At 36.7% G+C, this 18,763-nt stretch overlaps 1 long non-coding RNA gene across 1 annotated transcript; it reads left to right on the forward strand.

Annotated features, from left to right (window-relative positions):
• The first annotated feature begins 10,870 nt into the window (after positions 1-10,870).
• Positions 10,871-11,321, forward strand: LOC122018845. The gene is made up of 3 exons (XR_006121925.1): positions 10,871-11,018; positions 11,178-11,228; positions 11,307-11,321. It is a non-coding gene; the product is annotated as an uncharacterized LOC122018845 (long non-coding RNA).
• The last annotated feature ends 7,442 nt before the right edge of the window (positions 11,322-18,763 follow it).

Genomic DNA, 18,763 nt, shown 5'->3' on the forward strand with positions numbered 1-18,763 from the left:
GAAAAGGTTTCATCATAGTCAATACCATGAATTTGCTTGAAACCTTTAGCTACCAAGTGACCCTTATAGATAAGTCCATCCATGTCAGTCTTTCTCTTAAAGACCCACTTGCACCCAATGGGTTTTACCCCTTCAGGTGGATCAACCAAAGTCCATACTTGGTTAGTGTACATGGATTCCATCTCGGATCTCATGGCTTCTAGCCATTTCTCGGAATCTGGTCTCATCACAGCTTCTTGATAGGTGGTAGGCTCATCCTCTATGAGCAAAATGTCATCATGGTCAGACAAGAGAAATGAGTATCTCTCAGGCTGACGACGTACCCTATCAGACCTGCGAAGAGGTATGTCTACTTGAACTGGTTGTTGTTCCTCAACTCCTTGTGGAACAACATCGTCCACAACACTTTGTGGTTCCAGTTCAATTTCCATCGAGGCATTAGTGCTATTGTTCGCATCTTGAATTTCTTCAAGATCAAACGCGCTCCCACTAGTCTTTCTAGAAACAAAGTCCCTTTCTAGAAAGACCCCAGTCTTTGCCACAACTATCTTGTGCTGACTGGGAATGTAGAAGTAATATCCCTTAGTTTCCTTGGGATATCCAATGAAATAGCACTTGTCGGATTTGGGTCCTAATTTGTCTGAGACTTGACGTCGTACGTAAGCCTCACAGCCCCAAATCCTCATGAAAGACACCTGGGCATCTCTCCCAGTCCATATCCTATATGGTGTCTTTATCACGGCCTTGGATGGAACTCGGTTGAGAATGAAAGCTGCTGTGTCTAGAGCATATCCCCATAGATATGTCGGAAGATCTGTGTGACTCATCATAGATCGTACCATATCTAATAAGGTACGATTCCTCCTTTCGGATACACCATTCCACTGTGGTGTTCCAGGAGGAGTGAATTGAGATAAAATCCCACACTCAGCTAAGTAGTCACGAAACTCATGGCTTAAGTATTCACCACCTCTATCTGATCGAAGTACCTTAATACTCTTGCCAAGCTGGTTCTGTACTTCATTCTTGAATTCTTTGAACTTTTCAAAGGATTCAGATTTATGTGTCATCAGGTACACATAACCGTATCTACTGAAGTCATCAGTAAATGTGATGAAGTATCTATAACCGCCTCTAGCAGCGACATTGAAAGGGCCACATACATCACTATGTATGAGTCCTAACAGATCAGTCGCTCTCTCGCTGTGCCCACTAAAAGGGGTCTTGGTCATCTTGCCTCGTAGGCATGACTCGCATATCTCATATGATTCTAAATCAAATGAGTCCAGCAAACCATCCTTTTGGAGCTGGGATAAGCGCTTGTCATTTATATGACCTAAGCGACAGTGCCAGAGGTAGGTTTGGTTCATGTCATTTGACTTGAACCTCTTGGTATTTATGTTATAGATAGGGCTCTCAAGGTCTAGAATATAGAGTCCGTTTATTAGAGGTGCACTACAATAGAACATATCATTTAAATAGACAGAACAACATTTGTTCTTTATTATAAACGAGAATCCTTTCTTGTCCAAATAAGAAATTGATATAATGTTCTTAGTCAATGCAGACACATAACAACAATCGTCTAACTCTAGTATAAGCCCAGAGGGCAGAGATAGAAAATAAGTCCCTACAGCAACAGCAGCAACCCGTGCTCCATTGCCTACTCGTAGGTCTATCTCGCCCTTTGTCAATGCTCTGCTATTTCTCAGTGCTTGTACATTAGTACAAATGTGCGAAGCACATCCAGTATCTAATACCCACGACGAAGAAATAGAGAGGTTGACTTCTATAACATTTATACCTGAAGTAGAAATCTTATTTCTCTTCTTGTTAAGATCTTCCAGGTGTCCTGTGAAGTTCCTCTTCCAGTGCCCTGCTTGTCCTTGATATAGTTGACGAAGATGTGCAACCATATCGTAAGCACCCATCAACTCATGTTGCTTCTGAAGCTCAGAGTTCATGGTTGCGAGCATTAGACAGGACACATCTAATGCGTCATCTTGATGCTTCTTATAAGCATCCCGGTCAGCTCGCGTGGCAGTGGCAGGAGGAGCCTCCGGAATGGGCTGATCCAGAACGTACAGTTTACGTTCCTGAGTGAAAACAATTCTCAGATTCCTGTACTAGTCCAGGAAATTTGCTCCGTTGAGCTTGTCCTTCTTAAGGACAGATCGCAGGGAGAAGGAATTCGTGTTCGACGTCATGGTTATCTACAACAGAAAATTTGCAAAAATAAATATCATATTCTTTTAAAATCATTTAATTAGGCCTTTAACTAAATGATACTCCCACTGAATACTATAATTCATGTGGGACAAGATCCACATCATACTAACCCTTGAGCTAGCTTTGGCTAATACGCCCAAGGCTTAGTATGATCGGTAGGTAACGATTACCAATTACATCTCTATGCAACTCTTGTTTATAGGATCAATATCCGCATTTATATTAAAACTCGAGTTAGCTTTGGCTAATACGCCTGAGAGTTAATATAGATGTGATTTTGACCTATTTTTTTCAACCGTTGGAAGAATGCCTATAGTTGACTCGATCTAACCGAGCAACTAGGAATACTCAATCTAATTGAGTTTGTATTCACCCATGCGTTGATAGGCGGGACCAAGGTTGTCCCTCCGTACCTTACCAAGATAATATGTATTGCTCTGCTTTGGCAGATTCAACAATACATGTGATCGAGGTAGTGATAGGTATCACGGCACGGTTAGGCATTTGGAGTTGGTTCGATCGAGATCTAATCTAATCGAAAAAGGATGCATCTTGTGCACGACTTAGATCTAATCTAATCGCAAGGGTGCATCATGTGCACGACTTAGATCTAATCTAATCGTTAAGGCACTAATTAATTAATTAATTATTAAACATGCATCAGATACATAACAATTAATTAATTAATCTATTTGTGATTTAGTCATGACCCTACTACGATCTTCTCAAGCCAATGAGAAGATCGAATGGTCAACCTAGGGTCAACAGCTTCTCCAAGCTCCTCCCTTTGACCACCTTGTGTTGCTCGTGCCCGCCTCGGAACTCCGTCTCGTGTGGACCTTCCACCGCTCCAATTTGTACATTACAATTTGAAACTCGAGTTACATTCGAGTCTAAATCTAATTTACAACTAGAATAAGAGAAAGGCACGACGCGCAGGCCGTGGGAAAAAAAAATAAAATACAGCACACACAATCATATGACGGCACGCAGGTCGTATTATGAATTACAACACAAATCCAATCTTATTGAGTATTTTGGGCCATGACTATCATAAATTTTATATATAATTCAAAATTATATATTTTCATAATTTTCTATAATTTTAAAATTAATTTTTAAAATTTTTACGAGTAAAATTTCCCGGCGGTCCCGTTTAGCGATTTCGGGCGCAATCGCGGAACGGATCCCCTTGCGGGGCCCAGGGGCAGCGCCCCTACCCGTGATCTAACCATCGCGAGGGTTCATTTGCGATCCAACAGCGCCTAAACCCGCTGTCCCAAAACGATTTGGGCCGAGACATTGCCGTTTCGGAAAAATCTTCCCGGCGGGTTCGTTTTTAGCGATTTCGGGTGCAATCGCGGAGCAAATCCCCTTACGGGGTTAGGGGCAGCACCCCTACCCACGATCTAACCATCGTGAGTTGCTCCTTTGCGATCTAATGGCACCCGACCCCGCTGTCCCAAACGGATTTGGGGCAAAACGAAACCGTTTAAAAGAAAACTTTCCGGTAGCCGAAGCCTACAAGTGCCGAGACACTTGTGCTTCGCTTCTACGGAAAATTACTCATAAAAACTCTAAAAACTCAATTTTTACAGAAAATCACAGAAGGTATATTTTTCATAAAAATACAAACGAACTCGTACAAGTCTTTGCACGTGGCTCTGATACCACTCCGCGAAAACCGCTTTTTCGCGTCGCGGAAACCCCGAGTCACCCAAAGCCGTAGATCCGTGCAAAGATTCGTAAACAAAAACTTTTCAAAAAACCTTTTCTTGTACGAGTTTGTAAAACCTTTAGATCTACACTAGATAAGGGTTATACCTTCGAATCGTGCCTTTCGCTTATCCCGCTCATCCAAGGAGTTGCCGGATCTCTAGACCGTCAAGCGCCGGTCCTCTAGAAGTATCCACATGGACACGTAGGTGGAGAAAACCTCACACAAAGGTGTGCTAGCACCTTGGTGAGATTCGGCCAAGCAAGGAGGAGAGGGAGAGGGAGAGCTTGAGAGGAAGAAGGAGGAAGATTCACCACCCTTGAATGAAATGAATGAAAATCAATACCAATTCAAAAGTGGCCGACCACTTCTCATCAAGTGTAACTCCCCATTAAATGCAATTAATGTGAAGTTAATAAGAAAATGGTTTTGTAACTTCCATGAGGTGGCACACCATGATGATGTGGAACATCATCATTGGTCCACCTAATGCCAACTCACCAATGAGGTGGCAAAATGTCAAGTCAAAATTGACCTTTGGTCTTCCTTCTCTAGTCAAGTCAAACTTGACCCAATCTCTACCATGGTTGATCTAATCCAACCATTTGATTCGAGCCAACTTAATATAATGAATCTAATTCATTAAATTAAATTGATTTAATAAGTCATAATCTAAATTAGACTCATTAAATACATGACTCAACTTGAGTCGAACTCAAGTTAGCCCAATTAGGATTACTCTTAATCCAATTTTATTCATCAAATGAATCTAATCCTCTTGGTTCATCATACGAACCTAATCTCCATCTAATTGTCCTAAGTGTGTGACCCTATAGGTTCTTGTAACGTTGGCAATGCCCTAAACCCATTTAGGAGCATAAGTAATGAGCGGTATCTAGCAACACATCATTACTACCCAAGTTACAAGAATGTCGAGATCCGACATCACCTTGTGACTACTAATTGTGACTCCTCACAATATGTGACATTGTCCTTCTATCCTAGACATCTAGATTGATCAATGTGAGGCATAGACCGTGTCATCCTCTAATCAATCTAAATCTTGAACTCCAAGTAGACTCACTCGATCAAATGAGCTCAACATCTAATGTTGACTCATTTGGGCATGACCATGCACTTAGTGGTCTCACTCTATCAAGAATAGCGATGTCACTCCCGTCATATGGGAGGGATAGATCCCATCTACATCACTCACATCCCTCTGCATAATTCGTTACATACCCAGTAATCGCCTTTATAGTCCACCCAGTTACGGGTGACGTTTGACGAAACTAAAGTACATAACTCCTTATGTAGGGATCCATGGTGACTTCAGGTCTAAGGACTAATAGTCATACTAATAGCCACATGAGAAAGTATATGACACTCATATAACGATCCATGATACTTTCTCATGGCGGGCCATTCAGTATACATTCTCTAATGCATACCCATGTGTCAGCTTGATATCTCTATATCTATGACTTGTGAGATCAAGTCATCGAGCTGACCTACATGCTAGTCTTATTGTATTAACATTGTCCCTGAATGCTAATACTCGACTAGGAATGATTTAGAGTAGTGTTCTCTATATCATCTCACTATCGATTCAACTAATCGATTGATATAGGTATGAACCTTCTACTCAAGGACGCTATTATACTTAGTATATTTGGCACTAATATAAATAAGTATAATAACCAAACAAATGCCTTTATTAATATACAAGAATATGATATACATGAGTCTATACAATTATCAAATGATTGGCTCTAGGGCTCTAACTAACAGGTGGTGCCTTGGCGAAGGCCTTCGTTTGGATATAAGTTGAATACGGATGGTTGTTTGAAAGGGAATTCAAGCATATCCTCTTATTGAGCTATCATTCGGGACCATGGTGGACAAGTGGCTCAGGCGGCCTATGGTGTTATTGGGATGGGTTCTAATATTCGAGTGAAACTATTTTCTATTTGGAAAGGATTTGAGTTGTGTGTGGAGAACCAATTCCTACCTATTTGGCTCAAAGTAGATTATCTTGCTTCTTTATAGATTATTTAGACTTGACGGTTTGTTGGGAGCTTCAGCACTTGGTATTCAAAATCAAGAAGATATTTTCTAAGTATCAAGTGAGAGATGGTCACATATCTGTAGGGAAGCAAATGCGGTTGCGCATCACCTTGCCAACCAAACTTTTCTTTATGTTGGTGATAGAGTGTTGTTTAGACAAGAGATTGATAGAGATTTGTTTGGCATATGTAAATTGGATAGAATTGGACTACCTCATTTGAGAATTGCTTGTAAGACGACTTGGCATTTTTGAGTCACTTTAAGAGGTTAAGTTTTAGGCCCCCTCTTGAGATGATTTCCTCTTGGTTTAATAAAGTGGGCTCTTTCCCTGGAAAAGAAAAAACAAAACTATTTCTACCTCAGATAAATCATGCTAACAAATACATAATCATGCTAACTAATACATATAGTTAGTATATTTCAAAATTTTAAATGGGTGAGATGATAGAAAAAAGTAAATTGAAAATATTCTTGTAAAAGTTTTCAAACATTCATAAGTCTAATTTCTTAAAATTTAATTTCAAAATGTAAATGATTAATTCATGATTAATTAAGTGTAATTACATATTTTCAAACTTATACACATTTGACAATGATGGTTGACTAAAACTTAGTATCTAGATCCCTTAGGTCAATCATGAACTTCTGAGACCCAGACACATTGTATACTTTTATTATGGTTAACAAGGATTTTTAAAGGTTTCATATTGAGAGGAAGTCTTAATTGAAAGATCTAATATTAATTTTTAAAATTAGTTTTGTAAATCCTTGAATAATCATTAAATGTTTGAAATTTTTGAAAAAATACATTGAAATAATTTTTTGAAATTCCTTTAAAAGTTTTGAAAGGTAAATTTCAAAAATTATCTTATTTCAAACATTATTTTTGAAAACAAATTATTTAGCTTATATTATTCTAAGTGTTTTTAAAATAAAAACTTATTGTTGATTGCTTACTACTTGTTCCTTTGTAGCTTGTATATTTTTTTTATGTATGTCAAGAGGGGTAGTGGGTTAGATTAGAAAACTCATTAAAATTAATTATCCTAAATCATGCTTCATGATTATATCTGAACTTATGAATAGAAATTACCCCAAATTATACTTCATGCTTATATTTGAACTCATAAATAATAATTATCCCAAATCATGCTTCATGCTTATATCTATAATCTTTTACATAACTTTAACGCGAGTTTTCATTACATCTAAAAAATAAGAAATTATTGGTGCAGTTAATATTAATAATCAAACTCGGATTTTGATATATAATAAAAGGTTAAAGTTAGATATTATGTGTTCTAATATATTTACCAAGTGTGTATGACTAAAAGACTTGATGAGACCTAACACTAAGTTGAAGTCCAGTTAGGTCTGGATGACTTAATAACTGACAGGAAGCCCAGATAAGTTGATATCTGGTAGGAAGTCCAATTGGGTCTATGAGACCTGACAACTGGATGAAATCCAGATAGACATCTGGTAGGAAGACTTGATAGATCAAGATATCAGAGGCAAATAAGTTTACAAATGGTAAGTAAGGTAAGCACTGGAGAAGAGAGATCCAGTGAGGATACATTCTTTCTTGATGGAATAGTAGGCATCGGCCCGACCTAGGATTTCAATAAAATCCAAAGTCATGATCGAATAGTCCCGAAACTGTTAGATTTATTTTAAATACAATCTTGTGTCTGTTGTACTAACTTGTGGTGTAGGAAATTGAAGTTAGAAGTTGGCCTGAAAAGGACTTCTAGGGACCCGGAAGGGTCCAAGCACCTAGAGGTCTGGGCACCCTGAGTGGGTCTAGACGCCTGGATGGACCTGAACCCAACCACGAGTGCAGTTGAGTTGGTACACTCCAATTAGCCTCTACATGTCAACTTACAGGCGTTCGTGACGGGTCCATACGCCACTACAACAAAATACTCATTTAACAACACTGAAACGACAACGGTTTTATGCCAAATCGTTGTTGTTTTGCCTTTTAACAATGGTTTTAACAAAAACCATTGTCTTTTAGCAGTTTTTTTTACCTACGACAACGATTTCTAAAACCTGTTGTCTATTTATGTTTTTTTGGAGCTACGACAACGGTTTTTAAAGGCTACGACAACAGTTTTTGAAAACTGTTGTCTTTGTGCGCTTTTTTGGAATTACGACAACGGTTTTTGAAAATCGTTGTCTATTAAGTGATATTGAATACTGGTATTTTTTTCCTTTGCCGTTTTCCCCCCTTTGCCAATTTTTGCCGCCGCTTTTTTTCTTTCCCTCTCCCCGAAAGTTTTTTGCCGCCGCATTCCCCCCTTTACCTTCTCGATCCCTAAGCATTTCTGTCCCTCTTTTCTCACAATCTCTCACTCACCGGAGCCGCGCAGGAGCATCAGCAGCCGGGGAGAGCGATCGCAGGGTGACAGTGAGGGTCTGGATCATGGGAGCATGCACCCACGCGAACCCCCCAGGACGACTAAATAACAAGCGGACTAACCTGCAAAGGAGATATCTTGACTTCACATCTCCGCTCTTCCATGAGGTATGAAGAAGACCAGGACCCTGTGAGTGATCTGCTTCGAAACCCTACTCCTGTTCCATTCATTACATATGGCTTAGTCTTTGGATTTACCCTTCTGGATTTTGCACACTTTTTCAAGAGATCAGCAGGTTGTGGACTTTAAAAAAGTGGATGCCCATGTTCACCAGTTCAAAGGCAGCAGTGCCAGGTTTTCGTTCTTTGTTTTCTTCCTCCTTGTTCATTTTTAAAGCAGATATGCTTTAGTTCCTCAAGATTTGGCTTTTGCTCATGGAAACTAGCTAGTAACAAGATGATACTTGCAACTGATTCAAAATCCCTTTCCTTCGCCTTGCAGCATTGGTGCCTAAAGGGTTAAAAATGTCTGCATGGCCTTCCGCAATTACTGCGTGGAAATGGACCACGAAGGATTAGTTTGTCTTCATGGTCACTCAATTTGAATCATCTAGTGACTTGCTGCCAAAAAATTTGTTTGTGTAGATGCCTCACATGTCTCCAGCAACTTAAGCAGGAGTATTTTCTGGTGAAGAACAAGTTGGAAACTTTATTTAAGGTAATGATCATGTAGCTTTGGTTGGAGGTATTCTTGGTAATGCCATGAATCTTATACTAAAATTTTGTATGGTAGCTGGAGCAGCAGATTGTGGCTGTTGGTGGATCAATCCCCATGATGTGGTAGTTCTACTTGCTGAGTGTCTTGTTAAGAGGTGGTGGTAGGAAGTGATGTTCAGGTTCTTTGTTCCTTACCATATGCTATGTGCTTTCTTTGTTGTTCTCCTGTTTCACTTGTCCCACTCATGGGAAAAACATCAAACATCTCCTTTTAGTAGTGGATTTAAAGGATGCTAATTAATGTTGTTTATCTCCCTTAATGATGTAAATTGACTCTGCATGCACCATTTTATGGCAAAAGCCCCATTTTTTGTAATGATGTGGTTGGTAAGACTTGTTTATCTTGTGTGCTTTTTGAATGATCTGGAGATTTTCATGATAATTCAATTATGGCCAGGCACTACACAAGTAAATGAGATAGAACTGACTGCTGTCCTTTCATTTGTGATCACATGCCTCTCTCTTCATATACAAGTTCTAAAGTAGACACTTTCCTAGACCTTTTGCAATATATTTTTTTTCCTACTACACTTTAGTTTAAAAACTTATGTTTTACTTAGTTGGATAATAGGAATTTAATATCAATCATTAAAACATCACATATCAAAAAATATCACTACTTATGATATATCAATGGATTATAATCAATTTACTCATCCAGTTAATTGATACCGAGAACATAATTTAAATCAATTGGATCATATTTGACATATATCAATTTTTCCCCCATTTATTTTATTTTTCATAATTTAATTTTGAATTAATACATGTGGTTCCAGGTTGGTAAGCACATCCTTATGTTGACTTTAGAGATTGAAAATTGATGTAATTAGCATGTTTTTCTGGTGCTATAATTCAATGATATAATTTATTCTTCCAATGCGAGTAAACATTGTCAGATTCCTTTATACTCCTTTATGTATCAGATTTCTTATGATTATTTCTAATTGCCTTCTCATTTTTCTGGTCGTAGAGATCGAGCGGATCGAAGAAATACTTGCAATGTCGAATGGAAAGGTTAGTTTACATCTAGTTTAGCTTTTTCCCTCTTAATAGAACATTCTTGAGATAGAAATGAGTGCAAAATAAGTCTGTCAATATCTTAATTGTCTCGGAAGAAGTCAATTGTATCACTTGTGCTGGGCTACTGTATAATTTGAATACTTAATTCTATATTTTTCCCTCTGCTTGACATTATAATTGTTTCTCTTTGAAAGTGCCCTTAATCTTAGTCCTTCATCTCCTATTGACTTTATTCACAGATTATTAGTCTTGATGAAGCTCATACCTCTTGGGTGCTTGACAGATAAGTAGATTAGAAATCTTTGTTTTCTTAAACACACTAATGGTTTTATTTTGTTTCCAAAAACTTGATGGTGAAACAAGACCTATCAGAGCTTAGTTTCTGCAATGATACAACAAATTTATCCGAGAATCCCTTATCCCTCCTTTAAGATAATAATTGTTGATTAAGAATCACCCACTAGTGGGAATTACATGAAGCCCTTGATTAAGTTGTATCCGCTATTGCTTGAATAAGTTGATTAAAGTTGCAAGTTGAGCCTGCACTTTCACTAAGACTAGAAACTTTATCCTTTAATCAAGTAGTAGCTTCTTGATGGAGTTTATTTAGCATATGAAACTCATTTAAGATTTATGTCTATTGTTCAATGTTTTTTTGACCTCATACTTGTTATAATTTTTTGTTTATAATGCATTGGACCTTATTTAACATTGTTTAAATTTTAAAGTGTGTATTTAAATAGATATATAACAAGTAGCCTTATTGAAGAAACTACAGTGCCAAAGAGGAACATTATTGCAGTCATTCAAAGGTTCAATATCCAAGTTAGCAATTTGACTCAAGTAAGTTTTACAATAGCTTCTTTATATAACTATATTTACATGTTAGATTTTCCCTTGAACTGTTGTCAATCAATAGAATAATGATGCACTACCATGATCTCATCTACCAATTCTCTTTAAATGCTCTCTGATGTCGATCTCTCCATTCACTCATTTCAGCACCAACAAAGAGCTAGCTTCATATACATCAACAATCACCCTATTCTTCAGGTAAGATATATATAGAGACTTTTATTTTTTAAAATTTCATCTATACTTGTGCTATCGATGTTGTTTTCTTACATGTAGAACTACAATGAACAGAAAGAAAGGTAGCAGTATTCAGATCGACATTTTCTTGCCACCAAACATAACACCACAATCCGAAAGCATGAAGAAATCTACCAAGGATCATAATGGCAAAGCCACGATACCAATGAGGAAATTGATAATGGAAGTGTGGGAGTTTGCCAGAGAGGACACAGACAGGGTGACCTTTTCCCTCAAGGTTGGCTTGGCTTGCCTCCTCGTCTCCCTTCACATTCTCATCCAAGCACCTTATCAAGTCTTCGGCACCAACTTCATATTGGAAAAGGTTGGTATGAAAAAATAAGCAAGTGAGAAAGAGGAGTCCAATGAAATCCTACAAGTTGAAGATTGTGATGGGACTTGGGTTGATAATAATTAAGTGCAATCCTACATGGCATGAACCGCCATTAAAAGTTTCTAGACTTTTGGCTATTGTTCATTAGTTGTAAATAGAGTTTATTTATTTATTTATATTGGGATAAATTTTATTTGAACATGAGATATGTTTCTTCTTTTGTGATTGTAATTCTTGTATAACTAACATTTTAAATGATATTGATGTGGGAATATTCTTTCTTGATTATGATTCTTTATTATATATTTAAATTGAAATATGATATATTGGTATTAAAAGATAATAATTTAAAAGACAATGGTTTAAAACCATTATTGTTGTCTATCACCCTCAAAATCAACGGTTAAAAACCGTTGTCGTAGCCCCCAAAATAATTGTAACTTGCAGAAAAATGCTCTAATTAACAACGGCTTTAAACCGTTGTCATTTCATTCAAAGACAATGGTTTAAAACCGTTGCAAAACTGTTGTCTTTTCATTCAAAGACAACTGTTTAAAACCGTTGTCGTAGCTTGCCACTTTTAACAACACTGCCAATTACAACGATTTAAAGGGCCTACGACAACGATTTTTAACCGTTGTCTTTTAATATTTTTGTTGTAGTGTGTCTTGATCATGATAAACTTTGACAAATAGAGTTTCATCGAGGTCACGCCATGTTAGCTTAATGGGGGCGCCCGGGATGGTTCCAAGCATCTGGATGAAGCTATAAAAGGAAGGCTCGACTAGCAATTGAAGATCATCAATTCCTATGACTTCATGCTAACTCGCTATTCCAGAAGCTCTCTATAACACCGAAATGCTACTTTGACAACCAATACTCAAGCTACTACTCTACTTTACTATCAGTACAATTTGTTTATTGTCTTATACTTATATATTTATATTTTTATTCGAGCTATTAATAGATTGCTCAACAAAAGCACTCAGTAGTACGAGCCTTAGAGTAGAAGTGGTCGAAGACTTCAAACCAAGTAAAACCAACCTGTGTTAGCTTTATTTTTCTTTCTATTTTTTCCACTGTGTATTCTTTATTTTTTGAAAAAGTGAAAAAATAATGCGCGTTATTCACCCCCTAGATAGAGCTTTTCAATCCTATAGCACCAACACTCGAGTCATGTTTAAGTTGGAGAGTTTTCAGGTTGGTGATTTTCAAATCAGGTTTGAGTTGATCTAAATTTAGAATTTGGTAAGTTTTTGGGGTTAAATTAAATTTTATTTTAAAAATTAATATATTTTTTTATGTATATTAATATCAATGTTAGTATGATAATGATGGAATCTCAAGATAAAAATGAAAAATTATAAAAAAATAGTAAAAAATATTATTTTTAATCTAGATATTCAGATTGGTCGAGCTTGAGTTTAGATTTAAGAATTTCATATTGTATTTAAGTTCGGATTCATATCAAATTCGAATTAAAATTTTTTATAAGAAGAGAAATTTAATTCGATCCGAACTAGATCTGATCTATTTAAATTGACATATCTGATTACGATGAATTAAGATGAACATATTTCATAGAAATAGTCAACATAAATCCGGAATGATTAGATTTAGACTATCTGCCTTTGTCATTAACTAGGTCTAGATTGACACGTAACACTATTTGTTTTAATGATATAGTGGTCTAACTAGGGAAGGTGCCATCCAATATTATTAGTGATCTACTAATTGTCACGTCCGGTTTGGTTCCATTTGACATCCTCATCAGACTCGTGGGCTCCATGCTCACCGTCACTCATGTACTGGCCTCGTTCTCACTCTAACAACCACCGACATTTCTAAATGAGATTCGAATCCAATTAAAATTTATATTATTCAAATTTATTTAATAAAATAATCAAATAAATTAAACTGCTATGTCAAAGGACGTGCTTAAAATTAAAATAATGAAAATTTTAAAAGAAGTAATTAATTTTTAGATTACGAAAGAGCATATTTATTTTCCGTTTAATCTTTATAGTCTGACTTTTTCTAAACCATCCAAGATATTGATTTTTTTAAATTCATAATCAATATTCAATATGATATTGCTTTTCAAAAAACAAAATCACACTCCTTTCACTTCTTTGTGTTCAAAAATAGGATAGTCTTGGTTTTTAAAAACAAGGTTTTAGTTTTAGGATTTATACCGTATTAAAGTAATATTGATTTTTAAAATACAATATCATAGTGATTTTTTGTAATCACAGTACCATAAGGGTTGATAAGGGAAGGAATTAGTAAACAAGTAAGCTTTTTGAAAAATCTAAAAGTTAAAAGTATGCTTTCTGAAATTTTTAAAATTTTAAATATGTCGTTTAATCAATTGCAGTTAAAACTAAGTTTAAAATAAACTAACCCCTATCATGCTCGTGAATTTTAATATGTAGAGACTATCCTTCTATCATCCATGAGAATTTTAATCATTAGAGTTGATGGTTTCGTTGTCTACTTCTGACAAATGATGTGCTCATCCCCAGAGCCTTTCCACATCCATCCTAGGACGGAGTTAAGATATTGATTCAGTATAATACTTAACTTGCTGTAGAAGTCAGAGGGCATGTGTGAGGCCAGCATTGGCGAAGTCAGCCCGGATGATCTATTCGGACTGATTCCAAGTTATGAGTAATGGCCGTCGATTTCGACGTCGTCGTCCCGGGCTAATTCCTCTTTCTCTCGTGTTTTTCATTTGTTTTCCACTATAAATTCAAGATTCGTCGCCGTCGGCCTCCGGACTACAGCCTGGATAAGCCATAACTTGACTCCACCCTTGGAGGCCAGAGGGTGGAATGAGGGTAGGGGGAGACGAAGTTTTATTAGGGTCGGCTAAATCCTTCCTCGCCAAGCTTGTTGCTGGTGGAGAAATTATTGATGGCTTTGACAATGGTGAGCTTGTCGTTACACAACCAACAAACGCTTTAGATCTTTCCAAATTCAATATCGAATGCGAGAGGATGCAAGCCAACTCATGTCAGAGTTATTGGGACTGGGACTCACCAGCCTAAATGCTGACAGATTGAGTTTCGGCACCACCCATTTCTATGTTTGCTGACCTATGTGATTTTTTTGAAGGCCCAAAGGGTCCCTCTTTGCATCCACATTTGGGTGGGAAACATGAGCCATTTGACAGGAATATAACGTTTTCCTTCATCCTATTCCTATGCACCCTCTCTTGCTTCCTCTTTAGTTGACCGCCATTTGGGACTCCATAAATTTTCGCCACCGACGTTTGCGAATCTCGATCCAGATAAAGAGGTTTCCTTGGATGCTTTCATGTGGTAAAAGATGATTCACTCGTCCCCAGTATCCCCGCCAACCCGTCCCTAGGTCAACACGGAAGAGATAAATTACGGATGGCTACTAACCATTAGTGCAAATGACCAAGACATGGGAGAGGTTATGTTCGATCATGTCGAGTTTAGACCCTAAGACCTCATATAATAATATCTCATATCTTAACTATCATACTGTCCCAAGGAGACGTTTCCTTGGATGCTCTCGATGCACCAAGAGGAGGTTCTTTTTAACGAAATCGTCTCATTTTTCTTGGCTTCTTTAGCCACATACCTCTCTCCTGTCAGGAAGTAGACAATTTCAACAGACGGACAAACCTGAGAATAAGATAATAATAATGTTTTTTTTCTTGTATTTTTTTTGTCTGAATCCCGTGCCCACGTCGGGCCCGTGATAACTCTGCCCCAGATCCTAAAATATTTGGAAGGAACTAAAATCCGCTGTCCCCTTCCTACACAATAACATGGATGAGAGGACGTTTATGATTTTCTGACAAAATCCCTCCGATGTTAAATCAAATCATAACGAATTAAAATGTGAAATATCACAAGAATATGTGTACCTCCTTCCTCTGTATAACTGACTTTTATAATATATCAATTTCACCTAAAGTTTTAAATTTACTTAAAAAAATATATTACTTTACTATGTATAACTGACTTTTATAATATATCAATTTCACCTAAAGTTTTAAATTTACTTAAAAAAATATATTACTTTACTATTTATCAAAGAGAAAACCTTTTCAAATACCATTTCTATTTTACCTTTATGAAATCTAATTTTTTCTACCATTTTCTTTTTTTCTATCATTTTTCTCTTTCTTCTCTCTCTTCTCTTTTTTACAGACATACATAACATATAAATAACATTACATAGATTTAATCAATTTTTTAATAACATTTTAATATATTTGAAGAAGCCAAAATAAATAATGAATAGCATATTTGAACTCCTTATAATATCAGAAATCCATTGAAACTGAAATTAGTGTAATCGGAGCTCTCTAGGTCCATCAGTGTGTTTCGGTCAAAACTCACTGATAAACCTACAGAGCTCCGATTGCACTCATTTTAGTTCCTATGGATTTCTAAGATTGCAAGCAGTTCAAATATGATACCCATTATTTATTTCAACTTTTCACAAATATTAATATGTAAAATGGAATAATTATAAAAAAAACCCATGTTGGGTCTGATATGGAATTATATCAAGCCCAACATGACCCTGATATCATTCCATATCAATCAGGCCCACGTTGGATCTGATATGATTCCATATCAGGCCCACGTTGGGCCTGATATGATTCCATATCAAGCCTAACGTGAGTCTTTTTGATGATTTTTCCTTGTTACATGTTAATAATTTTGAAAAATTGAAATAACTAATGGATATCATATTTGAACTCCTTGAAATCTCAGAAATACATAGAAACTGAAATGGGTGCAATCAGAGTTCTCTAGGTTCATCAGTGAGTTTTGACCGAAACACACTGATGGGCCTAGAGAGCTCCGTTACACTCATTTCAGTTACAGTAGATTTCTGAGATTGCAAGGAGTTCAAATATGTTGTCTATTATTTATTTTAGCTTCTTCAAATGTATTAAAATATTATTAAAAATTGACTTAATCTTATGTAATGTTATTTATATGTTCTGCATGCTTGTAAAAAACAGAAGAGAGAGAAAAATGGTAGAGAAAAGAAAAATAGTAGAAAAAGTCTGATTATCAAGAGGGTAAAACCGGGATTACACTTGAAAAGGTACGCCCTTTGATAAATAGTAAAGTAACATACGTCTTTTAGTAAATTTAAAACTTTAAGTGCGTTGTTTGATAAATTGTCGTTTATAATATATAGAGAGATCACATGATAAGCCAAGTGGACTAAGATTTAACCTTCGAGTTGAGGATGAATTTTGGGGGATGGCATTGATGATGAAGTAAAAGATGATTTCACTCGTTATGATGTTCTTCATTGCCTGTCCCATGATGAAATAAAAGAAAATAAATTACACATTGAACAATCTTTTAAGTGGGAGGACATTTAATTCTTAAGAGAATAAACTCCACTAACATCGACCCTTATCTAATGAAACAACTTTATCACCTGAATACTAACTCAGCTACACCATGGAAGCATAGAGAGAGGTTCTAAGAGATTGCATGAACGTGGCAAAGATGCTCTTAGACGAAAATATTCCTAGAGATCATATGAGCATGGTAGAAATGTTCCTTAATTAGCAAGAATATTTCAGAGATCATATAAACATGAAAAGGATGTTCATGAACAAAAATATTCCTAGAGATTGTATGAACACGGAAAATGTGTTCATTGTTTGTACAATTATTCTCAGATCAAGGTTAACCAATTTGACCAAGCTCGAGTTGACTTGAACTTAAGTTTTTATGTTTAACAATATGTGAGAGAGAAGTTAAATAGGTCAAGGGAGGACCAGATACTTATCTGGGAGTCCTAACTGGACATTAATCAATGGGAAGTCCTAAGTAGAGGTTAGGTAATAGAAATGTTCTAATTGGGAACTAGACAGTGGAAGTCCTAACAAGGTTAGGGAAGGCGAAAGTCCAAGTGGGTCAAAAGTTGATTGGACACTTAGTGATCGAAAGTCCAACGAGAGTTGGCACGAAATGGAAAGTCCAAGTGGGTCAAAGGTTAACTGGACACTTTGTAAGTAAGTTCCAACAAGTCAAGGTTAACCAAGGCATAAGTAAAGGAACCCTAAACTCGAATTAAAAGAGTTAGGGTTGGGCAATCGATTATGGTAATCGATTGACCCAAAATAATCGATTAGGGTAATTGATTGAGCAATGTGTCTCATGAACAGATCGTTCAAATCGATTAGGAAGATTGCCTAATCGATTGGGAATTGTACTAATCGATTAGACTAATTGCCTAATCGATTAGGAGCTATTTTCATGAAGTACAGAAAGTGTTAAATTAATTAGGCTAATTGATTCAGCATGGTTGAATCGATTAGGGTAATAGATTGGGAGCTTTATAACGACAACACATAAGGTGTTGGGATCGATTGGATATTCGAGGAAGCTCAAACCAATCAATTAGGGTAATCGATTGAGGAACTTTTTATGACAGCACAAAAAGCCTTGGAATCGATTGGGGTAATCAATTAAAGGCTACCTAATCGATTGGTATGACTCACAAATTGATTAGGCATTTGAAAAAGAGTCATTTTACAAGTTTTTGAATGATCATCTGATGTAGCAATTGATTAGAGATGCGCCTAATCAATTAGGAGGTGTTGAAGAAACCCTAGAAAAGGGATTTCACTCAGATTTGAAGCAACAGTTGTTCACACTAGTTTTGGGAGTTTTAGAGCAAAGTGTTGTTACATTTTTCATCCACCAAAAGGCAATCCAAGGCAAGAAAAGAGCAAGCAAAGCAAGGTTCATATTGTAAAGTCATTTTCTATTTCCATTGTAACCTAGTTTGCATTTCTTGGTGTTGGTGCAGTTGACACCAATGATTAAACCTAAGTTTTAATGAATAAAAATGGATTAAAGTTAGATATTACGTTTGTCTAATTTATCTACCAGGTGTGCAGGATATGAACTTGATGGGTGTAGAGGACCAAAATACCATGCTGAAGTACAGCTAGGCTAATAGCTGGCACGAAGTCTAGATTGGTTGAGATCTGGCAGAAGGAAGACCACTTGTATTTGTTAGGACCGAAATGTAGCTAGGGGGGGTGTGAATAGCTCGGCGCGATCTCGTGCTCGTCGCTGCTTGCTTCTTGTGATGAAATGCAGCGGAAAATACAAAGAAACAACCATGCAACCCTAACTCA

Source organism: Zingiber officinale, chromosome 9A (assembly GCF_018446385.1).
Source record: "Zingiber officinale cultivar Zhangliang chromosome 9A, Zo_v1.1, whole genome shotgun sequence".
NCBI classification, from domain to species: Eukaryota; Viridiplantae; Streptophyta; class Magnoliopsida; order Zingiberales; family Zingiberaceae; genus Zingiber; species Zingiber officinale.